At 34.6% G+C, this 25,773-nt stretch overlaps 1 long non-coding RNA gene across 1 annotated transcript; it reads right to left on the reverse strand.

Annotated features, from left to right (window-relative positions):
- Nucleotides 1–14,099: 14,099 nt before the first annotated feature.
- Nucleotides 14,100–24,809, reverse strand: LOC149800224 (uncharacterized). Its single transcript, XR_016421340.1, has 3 exons — nucleotides 24,641–24,809; nucleotides 14,875–14,982; nucleotides 14,100–14,521 (listed from the first exon to the last, which is right to left on the reverse strand). It is a non-coding gene; the product is annotated as an uncharacterized LOC149800224 (long non-coding RNA).
- Between the last annotated feature and the right edge of the window lie 964 nt (nucleotides 24,810–25,773).

The following is a 25,773-nucleotide window of genomic DNA, read 5'->3' on the forward strand; positions in this document are numbered from 1 at the left end:
GATTGTAACTTTACAAGAATGAAACGATAAAGTAAATGGATCAACATCTTTAAAGAATTATCGAAATTATAAAAGTCTTAAAAATGCGAAAAATACTTCTGTGTTGTTGAACATAACGAATAATGCCGGCTGTATGCTCTCTTTAGATTAGGAGAACTTCCTCCATATAATTACAGGTGTCCAAAGCAATGTTTATAGGGCACGTAGATGATGTTATTTATGTGATAGCGATGACATTAAAGATTAATTTCGTTTTCTATTAGTATGCCCCAAAAGTCAGAATTACGATTCAATTTCTTCCAAAGTAATATTACGAAAACCCATTTTATCACATTTTTAGCAATTACTTTATGATAATAAACCACAACAATCAGAGAGAAAAAACCAGAACAGTTTATTTGCTTTATCTTCAAGCTAAAAAAGTATAATTTATAAATTATGTAATTATGTATATTCTGTCATAGGGTATGTGATTATAGGACTTACCGCCATACTGTAAATTTAGAAAATAGCAAAGTGTGTGTCCACTCCAAATTATATAGTTTCTTCATTGTATACTATTGTGCTTGGGCCAATTACCTTATACGAAAATAAAAATGTTCTATCACAGATGTTGAGCAAATAGAATAAATAACACATTTTATCTTAATCATATCATCATATAGGTTGCATTAAAAATTATTGTCCTCTTTCCTTGCTGTATTAACTGTAGGTCCTCTTTCCTGGTTGTATTTACCTTAGGTCCTCACTCTTTGTATTATTCTTAGGTCTTCCATTGTTTTATTACCCTTAGGTCCACTTTCCTTGTAGTATTAACCTTAGGTCCTCTTTCATTGTTGTATTAATATTAGGTCCTCTTTCCTTGTTATAGTATCCGTATGTCCTATTTCCTTGTTGTATTAACTTTTTGTCCTCTTTCCTTATTGTATTAGCCTTAGATCCTTTCTTCTTTTATTAATCTTAGCTGAACACATATTCTCTTGTGTAAAGAATCTGCACCTAGTCACTTCTGTCAAGAACATACTCGTAGTCTCTTGTGTCAAGAAAACATTCGTAGTCTCATGTGTCAGAATGTACAAAGTCTGTTGTGTAAAAAATGTACATATATTCTCATGTGTAAAGAATCTGCATAAAGTCTCGTGTACAGAATCTACATATAGTCTCTTACGTAAAGAATTTACATATAGTTTCTTGTGTAAACAATGTACATATAGTATCTTGTGTACAAAAATTTACATATAGTCTCATGTGTAAAGAATCTACATATAGTCTCTTGCGTAAAGAATCTACGTATAGTCTCCTGTGTAAAAAATGTATATATAGCCTTTTGGTGTAAAGAGTCTACACATATTCTATTATGTAAAGAGTCTACACATAGTCTATTATGTAAAGAGTCTACACATAGTCTATTATGTAAAGAATCTACATATAGTCTCGTATTTAGTCTGTTCTATAAAGAATGTCATCGTACATTTATTTGTTTTATAATTGCATGTTATGTATTATGTAATGTAATATACATTGAGGAGACGTTTGTAAATAAATATGTATTACATACTTGCAAATGCCGTGTTTTATGTCTTAATCTAGAGAATCAAAAGGAGTCAACAAGTCGCTTAGTGGGAAAGGGCTGAGATGGTGCATTTCTTCATGACTGTTTTCAAAAATTTTGGAAACTTTTTGGAAACTTTTCCTTATTCAAAATCGCGTTTCAAGAGCTGATCATATATGTGAGGAAATAGTAACACAAATTTTAACAAGTAAGTGCGTTAAGGAAATTGATGTAGGTTCTCAACAATTTTTTTACATTGTAGATGGTTACATTTAGTATTGACTTTGTGAGCTGAAGCTGGTATGGAATCAGGACATTGCTTATTGTGGATATTCTAGATGGTCCTGAATATAATGCCAACCCGTTTTACAAAAAAGTGTTTCTCTTTTAGACTACTTTTACTCTTTCCATTCTTTTTCTTCTTCCCAGTCAGTATAAGCACATTAATATCACAATTTTTATCCCTGTTCTTCTAGTATTAGTCTAATATACGTTAAGTAAATCCTGTCAAAGTTTTATGTGGATAATGTGTACTGTACTTTTTTTCTGAAGCCCGACATGTGTAGTGATAGTATCTATAGTATTATCAACTTGCTTTGACTAAGATTAGTTGAAATATATGGTAACTCCCAAACAATAATAAAACAAACGCAGTTTTCTCTGTAATGGTTTTAGGCTCATAGAAATAGTTCATTTACCAATTTGCAAATAAATCAATTTTTGTTGGATTACAATTAAACATTAGTTCATGGATTACATTTTATCAGCCGAATATTAGCTCTTCCATTTCATACGTTTCTGATATCATCAATTGAAAACCTTTGCGTGACGAGTCATGTTCAAATAGGTGTGAGATATTTTATAATACCGCTGTATCATTTATATTAACAATAAAATGAAAAGTATCAAGAACTGTTTCATTGGGCAAACTTTAATTTGGTTCTCCTTAATTTGCAAACTTATTGCCAGCCATGGATGTCTAAATGGTTTCTATTAGTCATGTATTATTTTAACCAAGTCAGTAAGTTTTCCTGAATTCCATGACTTCTTAATGTCAGCATAAAATCCATGTGCCACATACTGTCGAAGCTTTTAGAAATATTACAGTAAATGATGCAAGAAAGCTCATCTTTTGTTTGTTAAATTGCAAATCATTTGGAAAATATCACTAAGTTGAGATATGGTTGAGTGATCAGATATAGTGATGTCAAAATGGCTGCGGGAGGTCGCGGGTTCGAACCCCGGCCAAGTCATACCAAAGACGTATAAAAATGGTACTATCAGCTGCCTCGCTTGGCGCTCATCATTAACAGGTTAATGCTAGGACTGGTCGGCCTGGTGTCAGGATAATGTGACTGGGTGAGACAGGATGCTACATGTCTGCGGCCTGATGCTCCATTGCTAGACATCACTATAAACTGTCACAATGCATACATCGCAGCGGGGGGGGGGGGGGGGGGGGGGCTCATCAGTTATTGTGTACTTTTGAGAGAGTGATTTATGTAAGGTGAAGTTGTTCGCATTTAAAACATGCACAATGGAGAGAATGGTGGCATACCTCTATGCTACATTAATGTAGTGTGGATGATATTTCTTTGGATATTGTACTTTTGGAAATTGTACATGATCTAAGCACACTGCTAACTAAAATGATTGCTCCCTTGTCCTAAACAAATCAGCCTGAATTAGTCTAAAGTACACTATCCTTAGCAACCATTAAAATAAGGAAAATAATTTTGCCACACTAGACAATGCCAACTTCTAAAAGGGCAATGAATAAATTTCCAAATATATCGATTTCTAAAATAAATTTAAAAAACGTTGTTTTTTTACAATTATCCGATGAAGTACAGGAATTGAAAATGAGCAAGTGGAGCTAGCACAGTTTGTGAAGGTGCAAATCTGGAGTAAGGCCAAGCTGTATATTCTATATTCCATATTAAACTCATTAATCATATACCAAAATAAAGGGAATTAAAGGTTCTTTGAACAGTACCTAATATTTACAATGACTTTTTTTAAATAGCAAGTATAACTAGTGAAGAAACCCGGGCAAATTCCTTTTCTTTAAAATTCTAACCCTATGCAAAATACGAAGCTGTAGAGCGCCACAAAGACTGAAACATTGTTCAAGCCACGTTAAAAATTCAAATCGCACACACACACACACACACACAACGGCTAGAAGTGTCATTCTAGGATATGTACCGATTCTGGAAGGTAAAAGTATTTTGCAATATGGAGAGCATACACAAGCTAATAAGTCGAGTCCAACTGCACATGCCAAGATTTTGCCGTTGCATAGTGTGTCGACAGATTTGAGTCTATACAGCTTGGTAGGAGTAATCATTAAACAAATAACATACGCCCTGATCTGCCGAATAGTGTCTTTGTTGTTTAAAGTTGGACTCGTGTTATAAGCGAGTACATCCGGGAAGTTATGACTGTGCTTCAGCACATTACGATCAAATTTCTGTCAAAGAGTTCATCTACATGATCGTATGCTTAATTGTAGTATTTTAACGTATAATTGAAACCCTCTCTCATTCTTCATAAATTTTCCTGAATTGAATCTAGTTAAGTATATGTAGATAGTAAACTTACTGATATAATTAGATTGTAATCATTTGGTTGTAGTGGAACTTTCGCACATGTGACGTTTGACGTAAATAATCTCATCCTGAAATTCTGATGTCAAGAGAAAACAATTTTTAATATTTTTTATATTTAAGGAATGTAATAGTGCTATGGCGGTATAACCGGTATAACCCCTATTGCGAATATCAGCGAAAACTTTGGTTACTAACGAGTTGCCATCTTTGTTTCAATGTCGTTGAAATCAAAATGAAATCGCAGATGTCGGCAGAACTGTCGCCTGAAAGGGTGGAGAATTACATTTTGTACAATCTGACATTATATCATAATCTTTATATCCGCTACTTGAAAGCAAACGAACGTGTTCAAGCGCTGATAACGCCTGATTATTTACATAAATGAATACGCCTTGTCAGCAAAAAGAGAAAGAGTACTATAGTGGACTCAGAATGTGCATATAGTGGCAGGGGTGTTTCTTTGGGGGGTGGAAGGTGGTGTTTGTTGTTTTGTGTCAAAAACATTTCTGACATGGAATTGAATTGTGAAAACTTTCAACTTCAGTATTTTTCAACACAATGACTGGTATAAGAAATCGCATATATAAATGGAAAAATTCCATTCTGCAATCTGCAATTTTCCATCGAATCTGGCACTAAAGTGGTGACGAATTCAGAGAGATTGAAGACGTTTGTTCCTGTAACTGTAAAAACAAAGAACACCCTCCTATTTGTTACTCGTTCATTATGGATGCGACCAATTATCATTGTTTTCTTTTTATTTTTTTTATTTTTTTGTCTTAGACTCTCGGGGCGTAGTGTAATTATACCGGTACTAGGTTTGCCAACATTATTGCTCTGCAATGGGCAAAAAGAAAATGGCATATCCATGGGAGTCAAGCTGTGAAGATGAGCTAAAAGAAAATAGCATATCCATGGGAGTCAAGCTGTGAGTATGGGCTAAAAGAAAATGGCATATCCATGGGAGTCAAGCTATGAGTATGGTCTAAAAGAAAATGGCATATCCATGGGAGTCAAGCTGTGAGTATGGGCTAAAAGAAAATGGCATATCCATGGGAGTCAAGCTGTGAGCATGGGCTAAAAGAAAATGGCATATCCATGGGAGTCAAGCTGTGAGTATGGGCTAAAAGAAAATGGCATATCCATGTATGAGGCCTCTGACCTGTAAAGCTGAATTATCCACACCAACTCTTCCGAGTGTTGTGGGTAGATGACAGAGACGGGATATGGTGGAATAAGTAAGCAGTGTCCTTAATGTCCAAAGTCATTTTAAGCCATGTGAAGGATCCATTTAAAGAAATGAAATCATATCACTAACAGATTGTAAGACACGCCATTTAATTACAATGTGATTTAAGTTGGGCACAATCCAGGTGTGGTGCAAAGATATTTGATTTCTTTGTACTTTTTTGCACACAAGAAAACTAATTTATCACGAATTGCATGTATGTATATTTTAAAATTTTCAAGTAAAAAAATGTTCTTCTTTAGTCTTCCATTGTTATATACATTTAATACAAACTGGATTTCCATACAAGAAGGAACAGCAAATAAACAGTATGAACCATTCTACTATCAGTAACCACGTGATTTTGGGTTGACTGGTGCAATGGCTGGGACCTATATTTCAGTCCCGTGTATATCGTGAAAAGTTAGCCTCAAGTGGCATCCAATCACATCTTGCACCTGTGCTGTTAAATATACTCTAAAACGCCTGTATCTTTATTTCATCCATTGCTTGTGTGTGAACCAGAAAAGTAAATGGCAAAATGCAGGAAAACATATATAGCAATATGTCAAAGAATAATTTAAAACCCGAATGGAGTCCAAGTTGTCTAGAAATTCCAATTTGGAGAAAACTAAATTTCATGTCAAATAATAAAAAAAAAAAACAGAAGAAGGATATTCTTAAAACAATTTTTTTTTAAATAAAAAGATGCATATTTATATCAAGAGGAGTATGATTATTAAACAGTAAAATATTGGTATGATTTACCTCCTTGTACCATATTTGTACTCTTAGATCATATCGGGGTCATTAAAGACAATGTACATTGGTATAATTTGTGCACAAGCAATGACAGCTAAACCTGGAAGCTTCTCTGAAGAAATTCACATTGACGTTTATTACAAAGCAATGTTATGTATTGCATTGTATGTCAGCAGACGAGTGGATTATGTAATAGTTATTGCATGCCAGAAAAGTATTCAGAATTATGTTCGTTGCAAAATCTATTAAAAAAATACCATATTCTAGAACAGCACCATTCTGTACATTCTTGCACACTTTGCTTGGAAAAAAACAGGAAAACTCTTTTTGGTAAAAGGGACCAGCATGATCGACTCTTGAAAAAAAAGAAAGACAAGCAAGATCGACGCTTGAAAAAAAAAATACAAGCAAGATTGACGCTTGAAATATTAAGAAAGGCCAAGACATAACGACCCTTGAAATATAAGCAAAGGACAAACAAGATCGACGCTAGAAATGAAAGTAAATATAAATAGACTGACAATAATATATCAAGAGACTCTAAGTTAATCAGGTTTTCTGATTCCTGACGCACAATGTTATCGTAGTTTCAGATCATTATCTTCCAGAGTAAACTTTGCCTTTTGGATTGCAATACACAAAATAAAGACGCGCATTGTACTCCATAGGTTAGGCGTTTGACTATAGGTTAGGTATTTTAGTGTATATGTTAACCATTTGACTGTATAGGTTTGGAGTTTGACTGCATAGGTTACGTGTTTGACTGTACGGGTTAGGCCTTTTACTGTATAAGTTAATCACTTTACCGTATATCTTAGGCACTTTACCGTATATCTTAGGTATTTGACTGCATAGGTTTGGAGTTTGACTGCCTAGGTTAGGCCTTTGATTGTATAAGTTAGACTTTTGACTGTATATGTTAGGCATTTGACTGGATAGGTTATACATTTGACTATATGTTAGGCATTTGATTGTATAAGTTAGGCACTTTACTGTATAGGTTAGGCATTTTATATGCTAATAGTACTGTGAAATGTTAGGGACGGTGATGATATCCGGTTTTAGTTAAGGCGTATTAATCAGCCTTTTCAATAGAAATAATATCAGAATTCCTCATCTATCTTATAAATGGCAATTCAAAATCGGTACCTTCTTCGAAGGCAAAAAAAATGTGGTGCTGAAATCATTAGGATCAGTGGCAGCATGAGGGTTTTCAAGCTCCCGGAGGCAATGTTCTCAGTGGCACCCGGGGGCTACAGAGAACAGTTATAATATACCCCCACTTCCCATAAGTTTTGTGAAGAATTGTCCCTGTTACATTAAGGTGAAGGTGAAATGAAAGCTCCCGACAACTCCCACAGCCCCTTTGCTTGGCACCCCAAGCTCAATGTAAACCCCTCCCCCCCCCTCCGTGCCGACACTGTGTAGGGCTCTATATAGCAGAGTGGAAATTAAAGACAAAGTTTCACTTTGAGACACTGGCTTCTACGACCTTGAAAATAATAAAACTCTTGTTTCAACAGTTACTATAATCGATATTTTAGCAGATTTATCGTGAGATGTGAGTAAAATCGATATTGATTCATATTGATATACATTCTTACTTTTGTACACCAATAAATTATATTTCTTAGTCAGATATGTATTTCATGCATGCAAGCACCCAGTATTCTTGTCTAACTAGTCATGACTGTTTTGTATTCATGCAAGCAACCAATTTTCTAACTAGAAATGATGTTTATCATGCATGCAAATAACCAATTTTCTTGTCTAACTAGATATGATTGATTTTTCATGCACGAAAACAGACAGTTTAGCTTTTCTAGCTAGACATGATTTCTTTTTCAACCATGCAAACAACCAATTTGAGTTTTCTTTTCCTAACTGGATATGACGTTTCTGATGCATGCAAACGGGCAGTTATCTTTTCCTAACTGGATATCATGTTTTTGATGCATGCAAACGGCCAGTTATCTTTTCCTAACTGGATATGTTTGATATTAGCAGCCCCATTTCAACAAAAGTTAATCTGAAATGACCTCTAAAATCTCTTCACGACCTTAGCTGGAAGTAGTTTTCCCTGACATTTCAAATTTGTGGATTTTACACCGAATCATTTGTGATGAACCTGTAATTCAATAACGGGGACTCTAAATTTTACCTGCAACGGCAGGAAAACACTTTTTCTCATATATAATAAAAATGTAGATCTGTTCAAATCAGCTAGGAACCTCTAATTAAAGGGAAATCTTGACAAGAGATTCTCCTGACATAAATCAAGGTTAAAAAACATATTCTCCATAATACATTTGTTGGCATGGCTACCTAGCTCACGCGCTTGATCATCAATTCGGAATAACTTGGCACTTGTCAGACAAATTACAAACTGGCAGATGCTTTTCAGACCAAATGCATATTACACACTCCTGAGATAAACATGCTGAATCGCCTCATTCGAAGCAGTTGTCTTTTTTTAAAAATCACGTCTTCCAGGTATAGAAAAAATTTTCTTCTAATTTAAGAGAGATAAAACCGTTTCTGATAACTGATTTATCTGGAACACGCAAAAACCATTACTAAACTACCGACCGCTTGAGATGCAAACTTGGTAAATTTCAGTGTATAATATGTCAAATGACACCTAGATTTATGTCAATTTTACAATGCATCAGATCAAAACCGTCGACATTAATGTGTCACAAGTGATTTTATTTCTTTACGTCATCATCGTCACTCCGCTAAAGGATCCTGACATCTAAATTCGCTGCTGCATTTGAAGAGTTATTTATTTGGTTTTTATCATTCATATAACCGTCTGTACTCGCTTATAAGACGTATCCAACTGCAAACTGCACAGACCCAGATCTGCCGCAGCTTAATACGCCGACAGATCTGGCATTATACACAATGTTCGGAATAATCAGTAGAATGATCAAAATACACCCTGATCTGCCAGCGCTTTTTGCAAAGTCAGATCAGAATCTATGTTGTTTGCGGATGCACTCGATTTATTTGAAAATACTAACGGTATTTAAATATTACGAAAAACAAATCTTCCAGAGTGCCGTTTTTTTTTTCTCCAAAAGAAATGTATCGATAACATATATTACCATTTATTCAAACGATTTATTATATGAATTTAATAATATCGTATAACGCTATCATTCTATGATATTACGACAGTATGAAATACAAGACCCGAATAAACCATGCTGACACTATTTGAATGAGTACATTCGAACGCTCGTGTCAAAATTATGTAACACGAAATAAACAATTTTTTATATAAAAAAGATATTAACATTTTAATGGCTGACTTTTATGCATCCAGTCTTCATTATTCATCAAAAACCAATAGCAAGATGCAATTTTTTTTTCTCGAAGATTGGACAGAGGCTGGTCATTGTCTTCAACATTAAAGATTAATGCTATTCAGCGCTTTTTCTAAGTAATTCATAACCCTTTACTAATTACGATATATTCGTTATAAATCTGATTTACGACTACTTGTGACGACTTCAAGGTGTTAATACCGTTTATTTACATGATATAACTGAGATTTTAATTAATTCATACGTATTTCATGCCAATATCCATAGCTTCCACTAGGTCTGGAAGGAAGTACAAAAACCTGCATAGAAAACGAGAAGAGATATATTTGATTGTAATAGTATTTTAAGAGACGATTGCTGTAGACAAAAATACCGGAAACAAGTTGTCAACCAGTTACCATACAATCTGCACGCCGTAAACAAATTTACCACATGTTACCATACCGTCTGTAAGCCAAAAGCAAATTTACCACATGATAACACACCGTTTTTAAGCCCCAAACAAATGTACCATATGTTACCATACCGTCTGTAAGCCCAAAACAAATTTACCACAAGTTACCATACCGTCTGTAAGCCCCAAACAAATTTACCCCATGTTACCATACCGTCTGTAAACCCGAAACAAATTTACCACATGTTACCATACCGTCTGTAAGCCCAAAACAAATTTACCACAAGTTACCATACCGTCTGTAAGCCCCAAACAAATTTACCTCATGTTACCGTACCGTCTGTAAACCCGAAACAAATTTACCACATGTTACCATACCGTCTGTAAGCCCAAAACAAATTTACCACAAGTTACCATACCGTCTGTAAACCCGAAACAAATTTACCACATGTTACCATACCGTCTGTAAGCCCCAAAGAAATTGTCCACAAGTTACCGTATCATCAGCACGCTACCAAAGATGATCATGAAGATAATACTAATGGATGTTTTTTTCTTCTTCTAGTAAGGTGTTTTCAATTCATTAGATAAAACGGAGTGCATCTGTTGGCATCTCATTTGTAAATTCCCTTCTCTTCCTGAACCGTACATAAAGATTTACATTGCCCACGTTAGGTTCCAGCAAATTTTGGGGTGATATCTATTTAATAGAACTACTCCTATAATTATGTGTAGTGAATATATATATATATATATATATATATATATATATATATATATATATATATATATATATATATATATATATATATATATATATATATATATATATATATACTACTTAAACGCTATAATTACACAAAAAAGCTAGTCTACTGCATCTGCATCTTGACGTATTGACGTAATTAATGGGATTATCTTAATTTTGGAAGTGCCGATTCCTTAATGACTTGACACACTCTGAACGGTTTAGATTAATGAGAGTTTAGTACACAAGGTAACAAAAATAGCGAAATGTAATTATGGTGTTACAGCTGTATGATCTAGAACTAAGTAACATAAGAGCGATAACGATAAGGTTCGGTAAAATTCAACACATAATATATTCCTAGAATACGAAGAAAAGTCTTTTTTAATACAAAAAAAAAACAATTTTCAGAATTATAAATTAAATCGTAAAAAAACAGTCCTAAACGTTCTTCCACAAGTCCAAATGTATAGAGTTGAAAAAGAATTCCAGTCGCGTTCCGAATGCGTTCCAATTTTGAGTGTGTTGATGTGTCAATAGCCTGGAATTTGGCTATGTGTTAACAGCCCTGATCTATCACAGTGATATATTCCCAAATGTCCTTGAATGAATTCACAATAATCCCAATATAGTGATTTATTCCATCACTTTTTAATGAGCACTTTGCAATCCCAGTAAATAATTTACATGAACAAATTTTCTGTAATTAAAATCAAACAAAAATAGGACCGATTCCACTTTTGGTGTGAAGGTAGGAACGAGTAAATCTAATATAATAAACCTTAATTTAAAAACCTAAGACACAATTTAAGGACAAGGGTCAGGGTCACTTTCCCATTCCATTCTTTTTCAGAATAGTCCAAGTTGTAAATAAGGTCAGGTCTCTTACAAAAGATTTTGTATTAAAAAAATTAAAAAAATGTAAACTAATGAGAACACCAATGAGCAACGTTCTGAACTCAAACTGAAGTAAACATGTTTATCTGCAGTAATAACGATCTGAAAACTTAATCTATAATCATAGAAAAATATTAGGTCATTATTAGGTTGTTTACCAAATAAGTGTCACTAGTCATGTAGGGCCTCATATCGATTACTGACCAAGATCAATAACACAATATAGATATACATAGCATATACTCATGGAGAAAAGCCAACTCACAATAAAAATTAAATACACTTAACTTTATCTTTAGAACAAAACTGAGGAAAAACCTTTATAACGACAAATATAGATGGTGAAAATTAATATTGCGAGAACGCGGGGTCATTGATACATATTGTCGTGTTCCCTTGAGAAAACCATTTTTTGTTTTTTGTTTAGTCTTCTGCATCGGAGGAAGAGAGTTAGTAACCTACGATAGACCGGTGACGCATCTAGTAACGGCGGCCTGTCTGTATTCTTAGCAGCTCCACAGCAAAGTACAATGGGTTCAAGCTTCCATCCCGTTAGTTCGTGAAGTCAGTACATCATACGTTTCAATCATTATTTGACAAAAACAAACACTCTTCAGAGATTGTAAATTTTTCCTTAAAAGGCAAAAACCATTTTTCTGCCTCACTGCGTCACAGAGGAGCAACGGCCTCTCTATTAGAGCGTAACATATATTCCACTGGTAGGTAGCCAACCGAACAGTGTAGCGGTAGTGTTTAACACTCTTGCTCCACTTGCTTGTCGGTTAAGCGTTCCGTCAGGAACCCTGTAGGTTACATATGCAGTTTTCGCCATACAATTTCCAATCTTATTAACTTAAACATATGTCGTTAAATTTTGATTTAATCTGTCAATCGCCAGTTTTGTTGTTGTTAAAACGAGAAAAAGAAAAGACTTTAAAAAAGAAATATTTGTTAATTATAGGTCAGAGCTGTTCAAATCCGAGTGGTCAGTTTACAAAGATCAGTCCTAATCTCCACGTCCGTTATTTGCCTGTGAACAATGTCGGTTGTTATGCATTACTAATTTCAGAATCTAGACCCATTATAATATCTATTTTCGTCATGTTTGCATCAACATGTAAACACATTCTCCACCCACAACATTCTTCATTATCTTCAAATAGTTGGATCATCTCCATCACAATGAATCTACGTTTATATAAATCACTACATACCTCAAGTTTCAATCCTAGCTGACTCTCCAGTACCTAATAATAATATTTATAATATTGCATTTATTTTCACGGACGCGTTTCAGCGCAGTTCTTTATACAATGAGTTCACATACATCTTGACCAGTATTTTAAAGACAAAAATGAACACTCAGCAAGATGCCTTGATAAAAGGAGAAATTTTTTTTCTTAACCAAATGTAACTGAATGCAGACTGTAACTGATATTTTTTTCTTCTGCTTTCTTTTCATTGTTATTATTAAGCTTTCCTGCTATATTTTCTTGGGGTTTTTTTTTATTTTATTATCTATCCGGCTAGTTTACTTTCTATGATGATCCAAAACCGATTATCTATCCGACTAGTTTAATTTCTATGATGATCCAAAACCGATTATCTATACGACTCGTTTAATTTCTATGATAAGCTAAAACCGATTATCTATACGACTCGTTTAATTTCTATGATGATCCAAAAACGATTATCTATGCGACTCGTTTAATTTCTATGATGATCCAAAACCGATTATCTATACGACTCGTTTAATTTCTATGATAAGCCAAAACCGATTATTTATACGACTCGTTTAATTTCTATGATAAGCCAAAACCGATTATCTATACGACTCGTTTAATTTCTATGATAAGCCAAAACCGATTATCTATACGACTCGTTTAATTTCTATGATAAGCCAAAACCGATTATCTATACGACTCGTTTAATTTCTATGATGATCCAAAACCGATTATCTATACGACTCGTTTAATTTCTATGATAAGCCAAAACCGATTATTTATACGACTCGTTTAATTTCTATGATAAGCCAAAACCGATTATCTATACGACTCGTTTAATTTCTATGATAAGCCAAAACCGATTAAGTTAGACTATATCCTACTTATTACATTATGTTAAACCATCTCGTTACAAACCTGCAGGTGGAATTAAATCAAACACGATGTCGTTGTTAGGACGAATCTCATTCTAATGCAATGACGCAACTTTTAGATAATTTTATTTTTTTAACATGAATATTTGATATCGCATTTTTCTTTTAAAAAGTTTAATAATTTGATTCAATTTCAAATGTTGATGAGACAGATGACCTTGACATTATTCATGTAAATATATCCACCATTCCGTACACATTACCGCCCATCATGGAATTCTGAGAGGCATCTACAGCATGTGTTGCTTATATCACATGTTAATCAACCAGTCATTGCTTGATAAAAAATTAGAAATTACTTGGCAAAGTCAGGTCTACTGAGTGACCCCATTATAATCTCTCTCAATCTCTCTCTCTCAAACTCACAGACACAGACAAACACACATAACATCTACACACATTTGCTTCACTCCGCCTCGACCTTCTTCTCCTCTTCCTCCACACCATCAGGTTCAAGTTGCTGACCCTCCTTCTTTTTCATATGCTAATATAGCAGTACGCCTCTTGACAGATTGGTAATCTGAACTAAATTACGACTTCATTGCTTTGCATATCAGTGCATCTTAATTAAAATCGAGTCACAGTCAAATCATACGTACATTTATCTGAGTTTCTGAAAAAGAACATACACAAAAAAGAGGGGAAAAAAGTCATTAAGGTATATTTAGTTCCAATTTCTGCATTTGCAATATTACTTTACCCTGTCTCAGCGTTTGTGATCTTATATTAAATATTCAAGAGTCCATCTACTTTTCTTCTTTCTCTTTTTTCTTTCTTTCTTTTTTCTAAAACAATAACCTGCCCGTTCCTGCTCATGCGTAGGTAAGGATTGAAATGGCTGAAAGTGGAAAGAGATGTACAATGGCAGTACTGTAATAAAATGAGTGAGTGTTCATAAAATCAACCTAACTGGTTTAGACTAGTATGTGCTTTTTGTTTGTTCTCTTTAGTATAAAATATAAGTAGTGAGAACTTGCTGCCAGATTAACGTAAACATAAATTAATGAAAACTAGAATTGAAATAACGCTTTTTGAGAAATAATCACTAAGTAAAACAAAGTATGCTGTATAAGATATAAGCGAAGAAATAATTACTGACACTGCAAAAATGCATGGAGATCTAAGCATTTTTGGGAACCATGGATACTGTTTCTGAAATGCTTCATGAAAATGTCATTATTTTCCACTTACCTTCATCTTAAGAGAAAAGATATTTTTCAAGGTGACTCCAATTTCCATGGGCCAACATAAAGAAGATTTCCTTTCCTTTTCTCCCCCTTCTTTTTCCCAACGTCGCTGCTGTAATAATTACCGCAACCATATTTCTCAACAGAACTATCAATCACTTAATTAGTTTAATTGTTGCCATGCATAGGCTTCTAACGTATATACGTTTTCACATGACTTGCAACGATATGAGAACACTAAAATCAAAATTAAAAATCTTTAGATCACTCATATGTTTTTATATTTCTGTAGATTATCATATCGTGTAGGGATACGGGCACAATGAAATAAATTTAAAAAAACATCTACACCACTTATTATTGTTTTTCTTTGTATATTATCTTTTCGTGTAGGAATACAAAAACACTAAAATCAAGTTAAACAATTAGTAACCAGACTCGATGATGTTTTGAAAATCATTTAAAAATCAGTCAGACTTGAGAAATTCATAAAACGTTACGGATGAATCTAGAAGATCTTATGCTGCGTCAAATATTAAACATGCCATTAATTCTACGTCAGAAAACGCGGCCGATGAATCCAAAGATCTTAAGTTGCGTCAAATATTAAACATGCCATTATTTCTACGTCAAAAAACGTGGCAGATGAATCCAGAAGAGCTTAAGCTGCGTCAAATATTAAACATGCCATTAATTCTACGTCATAAAACGTGGCGGATGAATCCAGAAGATCTTAAGCTGCGTCAAATATTAAACATGCCATTAATTCTACGTCATAAAACGCGGCGGATGAATCCAGAAGAGCTTAAACATAAAAACTTGTACTCATTAAATGACAGCGTATACATATAAATATACAGTCAATGACCCGTGGATCTGGCTTCGAATCCCCGTTGAGTGCAAATTAAACATTATTTTACCTGTATCATTGTATTATTTGCATTATGCAATTATGTACAACATAATGAATGCATATGTCTTAGATCGTTATTAATATATTAAAATGTTTGGCTAAATAAATAAAAACCAATACATCAATAAATGATATGGCAATATCACAGCAAATAAGAAACATAAATTACAAATCACTTTAATCAGTCTTGAACTTTATTATTCGCCATACACCATGGTAGTTTTGTACCTCTGGATATTTTAAACACGACACGCATCAAGGTCATACAAAATGCACAAACTTTTGTAATTTGATTCATTACATTATAATTTCTAACCGGATTGTCGCAAGTGGGTCCTAACACTGTTGATTTTCAAGTTATAAACAAACATCAAAACAAAAACAATGTGTCCAAAGAATCTTGAAAAATTTTACATACTAGAAAATAAAATTAGAACGCAAAATAATATTTAACGACATTCCTAACTCAATTTCCAAAGAAGGTTCAGTTGTACAATTCAAAAGTATCAACACCAATTAGACATTAAAAAAATAAAAATTTAAAACTATCAATCCAGTTTAAAGTTTCGTACATTATTTATTATGATTTTGAAAGGATAATTTTATCACAGGCACAAACTTGCAATGGTGCTAGGCAACAAAAAGCGTATAATATTTTAAAAACTCAAACTCAGTTAACTATGAGATTGGTAATGCTGATATTGACGATAAATCCCTCACTACGAATGTAGTTAAGAAGGAAAGTAAAACTATTTCTGTATTGGTCCTTTGCCGGTTATGCAACTGATTCCGAAGACATCGTAGCGAACTGGAAACGTGTTTGTCGGGTCATAATTTCGGTCATCCACTTGTATTACTCCAGTACGTTTGCAAGTATTATGTCTCATTTGAAATCCCACGACAGAGGTCGCTGCAGGCTGATTTGTCAAAACCTTGAAGCATGATGGCATCTTAAGCTTATTACCTACATTTTGTACACTATCTTGCTCAATGTTTCGTTTATATCCCTTGCCTAATACAATGTGTTCTATATAAACACACTATCCACAAGTCTGTTATGTTATCGTGATATTGTTGACCTTTCACTTCAAAAGGTTATAGCGTCCGTACGATGTTGTGATATCTTTCCGCAAGCATTCGACTTCAGTTGTTAGCTTTGTCGTATTTAGCAATTACCAGTACCTATATATTATTAAAACAAAGAATTTACCTGGTACAGATTTGACATGTACTATGTATACAGGTAGGTCATTTTAATGTTATTCCAGGTGTAAGTAATACAATGGTGAGGTTGACTAAGGTATTGAACTCCTATTATTATTGTCCTCGATTTGATTATTTGAGTACGTACTATAGTATACATTTTTGCTATTTATTGTTCTATAAAAAAATTCGGAGATGTTTTATTACAATAACGTTAAAAATAAACGTACTCATTCCCATGATAAGCGCAATTAATTTTTATGAACACTTCCGATATTCGTCAGAAGATTGGCAGAACCAGAAAAATATTTAAACGCTACCTCTGCAAAATATCTGTCGACAAAAGTTAACTTACTTCCCTGTATTTTCTTTGTATTTAACATTAACAAAGTTTGAGACTGTTGACAGTCTGGTGTACATACTGGGAAATTAAGTCCTTTTCGTGATGACATCCAATTGCTAAAATATTCTTACCTGCTGGAGAGAATAGTCTCGATTCTTTAAGACGTAAGCACCACGATGGTTATTTACGTAACTCGATGAAACAAAATCAATAGAAAAGTTCAAATTTCTTGCAGATTGACTAAATGACAATAATGATGATAACGTTTAAGATGTGATAAAAGCATAATAAAGCAGTACTAGGAATGATGATAACGTTTAAGATGCGTTTAAAGCATTCTAAAGCAGTACTAGGGATGATGAAAACGTTTAAGATGTGTTTAAAGCATTCTAAAGCAGTACTTGGAAAGATGATAACGTTTAAGATGCGTTTAAAGCATTCTAAAGCATAGCTGGAACTCGTTGTTGATAGTGGTTCCAACATGAAGTATCGAAATTAAAATTGAAGATCTGTAATCATCTTTATGTTCAGTTCTTGCTATTTCTCTTCATTTTCCGTGAACTGGTTTCTTTTGCCTCGCCTTCGTTAAGAACGACGGTACATCATCCAACATTTTCATTTCTTTTTCTACAGTATCTTGTTTATGTATCTTGCGATAATAAAAAAAATCATCGCCGGAGGTATGGCTTGTACAAAGTCTGTCATCTGAACAAACGTTGCTATTTAAACATCATACAATTTTATTGCGATGATGAATTTGACCCGTTTTTAAACAATACTTACCATAAATAAGATGATAATGTCGTAGATGCCCAAGTTCAAACACAAGTTGATAGTACTAAAAACGTGGCAAATTAGTTAAAATATATTGACCAAAGCTCAAATGTTTAACTAGATGATATGGATGAGTTGAGGAAGCTAACACAAAGAGGACTTTATATGGATAAAGAACAATATTAGTTTGTAAACAGTGGATGAATAATAAAGATAGTTACTCTATAAATCGTTATCCTGCAATGAGACCAAGCCATTTCAAATTTTGAGAAAAATATAGCATTAAGATAATGTAAACACCTTGACATTACGATAATGCAAACACCTTGCACTACACCATCACATTAAGATAATGCAAACACTTGCACTCTACCATGGCATTAAGATAATGCAAACACCTTGCACTATACCATGGCATTAAGATAATGCAAACACTTGCACTCTACCATGGCATTAAGATAATGCAGACACCTTGCACTATACCATGACATTAAGATAATGCAAACACCTGCACTATACCATGGCATTAAGATAATGCAGACACCTTGCACTATACCATGACGTTAAGATAATGCAAACACTTGCACTATACCATGGCATTAAGATAATGCAGACACCTTGCACTATACCATGGCATTAAGATAATGCAAATGCCTTGCACTATACCATGGCATTAAGATAAAGCAAACTCCTTGCACTATACCATGGCATTAAGATAATGCAAATGCCTTGCACTATACCATGGCATTAAGATAATGCAAACGCCTTGCACTATACTATGGCATTAAGATAATGCAAACGCCTTGCACTATACCATGGCATTAAGATAATGCAAACGCCTTGCACTGTACCATGGCATTAAGATAATGCAAACGCCTTGCACTATACCTTGGCATTAAGATAATGCAAACACCTTGCACTATGCCATGACATTAAGATAATGCAAACACCTTGCACTATACCATGACATTAAGATAATGCAAACGCCTTGCACTATACCTTGGCATTAAGATAGTGCAAACACCTTGCACTATGCCATGACATTAAGATAATGCAAACACTTGCACTATGCCATGACATTAAGATAATGCAAACGCCTTACACTATACCTTGGCATTAAGATAATGCAGACACCTTGCACTATACCATGGCATTAAGATAATGCAGACACCTTGCACTATATCATGGCATTAAGATAATGCAAACACTTGCACTATACCATGGCATTAAGAAAATGCAGACACCTTGCACTATACCATGACATTAAGATAATGCAAACACTTGCACTATACCATGACATTAAGATAATGCAAACACTTGCACTGTACCATGGCATTAAGATAATGCAGACACCTTGCACTATACCATGGCATTAAGATAATGCAAACGCCTTGCACTATACCATGGCATTAAGATAATGCAAACGCCTTGCACTATACCATGGCATTAAGATAATGCAAACGCCTTGCACTATACCATGGCATTAAGATAATGCAAACACTTGCACTATACCATGACATCAAGATAATGCAGACACCTTGCACTATACCATGGCATTAAGATAATGCAAACGCCTTGCACTATACTATGGCATTAAGATAATGCAAACACTTGCACTCTACCATGGCATTAAGATAATGCAGACACCTTGCACTATACCATGACATTAAGATAATGCAAACACTTGCACTATACCATGGCATTAAGATAATGCAGACACCTTGCACTATACCATGACGTTAAGATAATGCAAACACTTGCACTATACCATGGCATTAAGATAATGCAGACACCTTGCACTATACCATGGCATTAAGATAATGCAAATGCCTTGCACTATACCATGGCATTAAGATAAAGCAAACTCCTTGCACTATACCATGGCATTAAGATAATGCAAATGCCTCGCACTATACCATGGCATTAAGATAATGCAAACGCCTTGCACTATACCATGGCATTAAGATAATGCAAACGCCTTGCACTATACCATGGCATTAAGATAATGCAAACGCCTTGCACTGTACCATGGCATTAAGATAATGCAAACGCCTTGCACTATACCTTGGCATTAAGATAATGCAAACACCTTGCACTATGCCATGACATTAAGATAATGCAAACACCTTGCACTATACCATGACATTAAGATAATGCAAACGCCTTGCACTATACCTTGGCATTAAGATAGTGCAAACACCTTGCACTATGCCATGACATTAAGATAATGCAAACACTTGCACTATGCCATGACATTAAGATAATGCAAACGCCTTACACTATACCTTGGCATTAAGATAATGCAGACACCTTGCACTATACCATGGCATTAAGATAATGCAGACACCTTGCACTATACCATGGCATTAAGATAATGCAAACACTTGCACTATACCATGGCATTAGGAAAATGCAGACACCTTGCACTATACCATGACATTAAGATAATGCAAACACTTGCACTATACCATGACATTAAGATAATGCAAACACTTGCACTGTACCATGGCATTAAGATAATGCAGACACCTTGCACTATACCATGGCATTAAGATAATGCAAACGCCTTGCACTATACCATGGCATTAAGATAATGCAAACGCCTTGCACTATACCATGGCATTAAGATAATGCAAACGCCTTGCACTATACCATGGCATTAAGATAATGCAAACACTTGCACTATACCATGACATCAAGATAATGCAGACACCTTGCACTATACCATGGCATTAAGATAATGCAAACGCCTTGCACTATACCATGGCATTAAGATAATGCAAACACTTGCACTCTACCATGGCATTAAGATAATGCAGACACCTTGCACTATACCATGACATTAAGATAATGCAAACACTTGCACTATACCATGGCATTAAGATAATGCAGACACCTTGCACTATACCATGACGTTAAGATAATGCAAACACTTGCACTATACCATGGCATTAAGATAATGCAGACACCTTGCACTATACCATGGCATTAAGATAATGCAAATGCCTTGCACTATACCATGGCATTAAGATAAAGCAAACTCCTTGCACTATACCATGGCATTAAGATAATGCAAATGCCTTGCACTATACCATGGCATTAAGATAATGCAAACACCTTGCACTATACCATGGCATTAAGATAATGCAAACGCCTTGCACTGTACCATGGCATTAAGATAATGCAAACGCCTTGCACTATACCTTGGCATTAAGATAATGCAAACACCTTGCACTATGCCATGACATTAAGATAATGCAAACACCTTGCACTATACCATGACATTAAGATAATGCAAACGCCTTGCACTATACCTTGGCATTAAGATAGTGCAAACACCTTGCACTATGCCATGACATTAAGATAATGCAAACACTTGCACTATGCCATGACATTAAGATAATGCAAACGCCTTACACTATACCTTGGCATTAAGATAATGCAGACACCTTGCACTATACCATGGCATTAAGATAATGCAGACACCTTGCACTATACCATGGCATTAAGATAATGCAAACACTTGCACTATACCATGGCATTAAGATAATGCAGACACCTTGCACTATACCATGGCATTAAGATAATGCAAACACTTGCACTGTACCATGGCATTAAGATAATGCAGACACCTTGCACTATACCATGGCATTAAGATAATGCAAACGCCTTGCACTATACCATGGCATTAAGATAATGCAAACGCCTTGCACTATACCATGGCATTAAGATAATGCAAACGCCTTGCACTATACCATGGCATTAAGATAATGCAAACACTTGCACTATACCATGACATCAAGATAATGCAGACACCTTGCACTATACCATGGCATTAAGATAATGCAGACACCATGCACTATACCATGATATTAAAATAATGCAAACACTTGCACTATACCATGACATTAAGATAATGCAAACACTTGCACTGTACCATGGCATTAAGATAATGCAGACACCTTGCACTATACCATGGCATTAAGATAATGCAAACGCCTTGCACTATACCATGGCATTAAGATAATGCAAACGCCTTGCACTATACCATGGCATTAAGATAATGCAAACGCCTTGCACTATACCATGGCATTAAGATAATGCAAACACTTGCACTATACCATGACATCAAGATAATGCAAACACCTTGCACTCTACCATGGCATTAAGATAATGCAAACGCCTTGCACTATACCATCACATTAAGATAATGCAGACACCTTGTACTATACCATGGCATTAAGATAATGCAAACACTTGCACTATACCATGGCATTAAGAAAATGCAGACACCTTGCACTATACCATGACATTAAGATAATGCAAACACTTGCACTATACCATGACATTAAGATAATGCAAACACTTGCACTGTACCATGGCATTAAGATAATGCAGACACCTTGCACTATACCATGGCATTAAGATAATGCAAACACTTGCACTATACCATGACATTAAGATAATGCAAAACACTTGCACTATACCATGGCATTAAGATAATGCAAACGCCTTGCACTATACCATGGCATTAAGATAATGCAGACACCTTGCACTATACCATGGCATTAAGATAATGCAAACACTTGCACTATACCATGACATTAAGATAATGCAAACACTTGCACTATACCATGGCATTAAGATAATGCAAACGCCTTGCACTATACCATGGCATTAAGATAATGCAAACGCCTTGCACTATACCATGGCATTAAGATAATGCAAACGCCTTGCACTATACCATGGCATTAAGATAATGCAAACACTTGCACTATACCATGACATCAAGATAATGCAGACACCTTGCACTATACCATGGCATTAAGATAATGCAAACGCCTTGCACTATACCATGATATTAAAATAATGCAAACACTTGCACTCTACCATGGCATTAAGATAATGCAAACGCCTTGCACTATACCATCACATTAAGATAATGCAGACACCTTGTACTATACCATGGCATTAAGATAATGCAAACACTTGCACTATACCATGACATTAAGATAATGCAAACACTTGCACTCTGCCATGACATTAAGATAATGCAAACACTTGCACTCTACCATGACATTAAGATAATGCAGACGCCTTGTACTATACAATAACACTTAGATAATGCAACAAAAAAAACTTGCACTATACCATGTCAGACTGGCAAAAATCAATATGGAACATAAGGTTGAAAAAAGAAACATTTTTTTAAGGAGAGGCAACCCTAATATATGTTAGAACCAAGTGATATTAAAAGTAAAACTATACAGGCCCCTGAGAATATGGAAATGCAAGTGATTTACGCGAATGATTTCGTGTAAGAGATAAGAGTACCGAGGAGTTAAAGATATGACTGACGTAAACGAATTCAAAGTAGCAAGTTCAAACTTGAGGTTGAAGATTACCAACAAAACATGTGGACATATACTTAAGGGGTAATGTAAAATGCTGTAGAAGTTGACAAAATGGAAATGTAGTTTATACAAACTGTTCCAGAAATAAAGATAAAAGTATTGTAGAAACATACTTTAGTGGAGAAACATACCCAATACAAAATGACTGTATCATAAAATAGTTGGATGGTGTTGAAAGCATAAGGGCTTAATTAGGTATACATCTAACAGGGAAGGATAGAGTTTTAAGAGAAACAAGTACAGCATTTCCTGGAATTATTGACAGTGTAATAACTTGGTACCTTAGGAATTGTGACCTAATTGTTTATTTCGGCATAAACAATTTACTTTTTGTGTATCAATTTGTTTTTCATTGCAATTTTCATTTGAGGTATAAACAAAACACCTAGGAGAAATGAGCGAAGTTCCCTTTCTTAGCATGACTCTTATGTAAGTATACTTTGCCTTCGACAATGATAGAGATTCATAAATTATTTTTAAAACACAGCAAAGCAAACATTAATATCAATAAGTTTCTTTATATCACGGTTAATATTATAGTATGCATCATAAATTGATGTACGGCATCGTCCTCTACACGTGTGTTGGGACTCTCCAAAGAGCCTGTATAAAGCATAACCTAATCATCATAATCATTGTTCTGTGCATAGGTTTTACTTAGCGTCTTCTTTCTTTTCTATATAATTGTATCATATTGTTGCAGAGTTTGCATTTTGTCCCAACGCCCATACTGACAATATGTTTAACACCATTTTAACTGAGCCTTTTATATATCTGTACACTGTGTTTTTTCAAAGATGTTACCCATTGTCATTTCCATTTCATTCGATGACAAAAAGTGTACCGTTAGTAGCAATGACACATTTAAGTCCATGCTTTGTTTCTATTCGATGTCCGGCAAGTCTGTCATAATGTCTTGAATGTGACTTTTAATCTTGTTGTCCGAAAAGGCTACAATTAACAGTATTAGAAACAAGATGTACAATACTTGTTTTATTTTCAGCTTATTCACCTAAAATGTAAATCACTTAAAACCGTATAATTTTATTATATCTTGATACTGACCCATTTGTTGATCAGCTGATATCTTACAGAAAGAATAATGTGCAATCTCTTGACTCACCGTTATAACCAAAGGTGGCAATTTTATTCAAGACCATTACGATCCGAAAATACGAATTTTCCATGGCCATCGTCTTCACTTTCGAAATGTTTTATCATCAAAAGCTCGTGAATACACATCTTCTATAAATGCTCCATTCCTGCCAACGATTTGTCAGGTTCGTTCTTAATATGACTCCATCTGCTGATCCACTGATACATAACAGGTGTATTGCCAGTCATGATTAGACAGAATGCTAATATTGTTACATCAGAAATTAATATTTCAGATTGTTGGTTGGATTCTATGTATCCTCACCAAGTAGAGATGTTGCATATTATTTCGTTTTTCCATTTCCACCATCGATTTTCCTTGTTCGATTTGTAGTCTTTTACAAAAGAGTGAATTTCTAGTGCATTTTCAGTTGCTACTAGATGGTTAGACAAACGTTCCGAAAAAAGGCATCGTATTGCAAATGACTAATGATATATTCTACAAAAATTGCTATATATCTACATAATGTAAACGGTGTACTGATTTTTACTTTATTCATATTGTGTAAAAATTATTCCCATATCAACTGACACATTTTGTTACAATATTTTTATCGATGTACTACAATTTTACATGGTAAACATTTTGTTCATGACAAATGCATACTGTACGGTGAAAATGCGTTAAGTGTTTGTGTTCTCGCATCTGGCATATCGTCTTTGCATAAAATTCGAGTTTAAAAATTATTATCCTTTATCAAACAGTATTTTTTTCAGGTTATCAAGACGTATTTATCTCAGTCATTGTGTTTTTATTTTCTAGTATGTAGACATTTGCCTGCTAGCTTGACCTTTGTCCGTGATTGAGGGTAGATTGGTTGTTGCTTGCCTGATTAATGTCATGTTTGGATGTTATAAATAAGTTGTCTACTAATATTTTAGTTCAAGGTCTAGCATTTTTTTACAAGCTTAGAATGTTCTGGATGCGAACTTCTCCCCCACGTCCTGAAAGTTCTTTGTGTCTTAGGTTTTTATATCAGGTTGTGGTAAGCAAAAGTGTGCATTCCTAACTTAAGATCAGTATGTGGAATCATTTTCAGTTGTTTTCAGATATAATTTGAGAGGAATCATTTATTTAAAAATTATTGATTCGAATTACAA

Source organism: Sinohyriopsis cumingii, chromosome 5, assembly GCF_028554795.1.
Source record: "Sinohyriopsis cumingii isolate HCF-2022 chromosome 5, ASM2855479v2, whole genome shotgun sequence".
In the NCBI taxonomy this organism is placed as follows: domain Eukaryota; kingdom Metazoa; phylum Mollusca; class Bivalvia; order Unionida; family Unionidae; genus Sinohyriopsis; species Sinohyriopsis cumingii.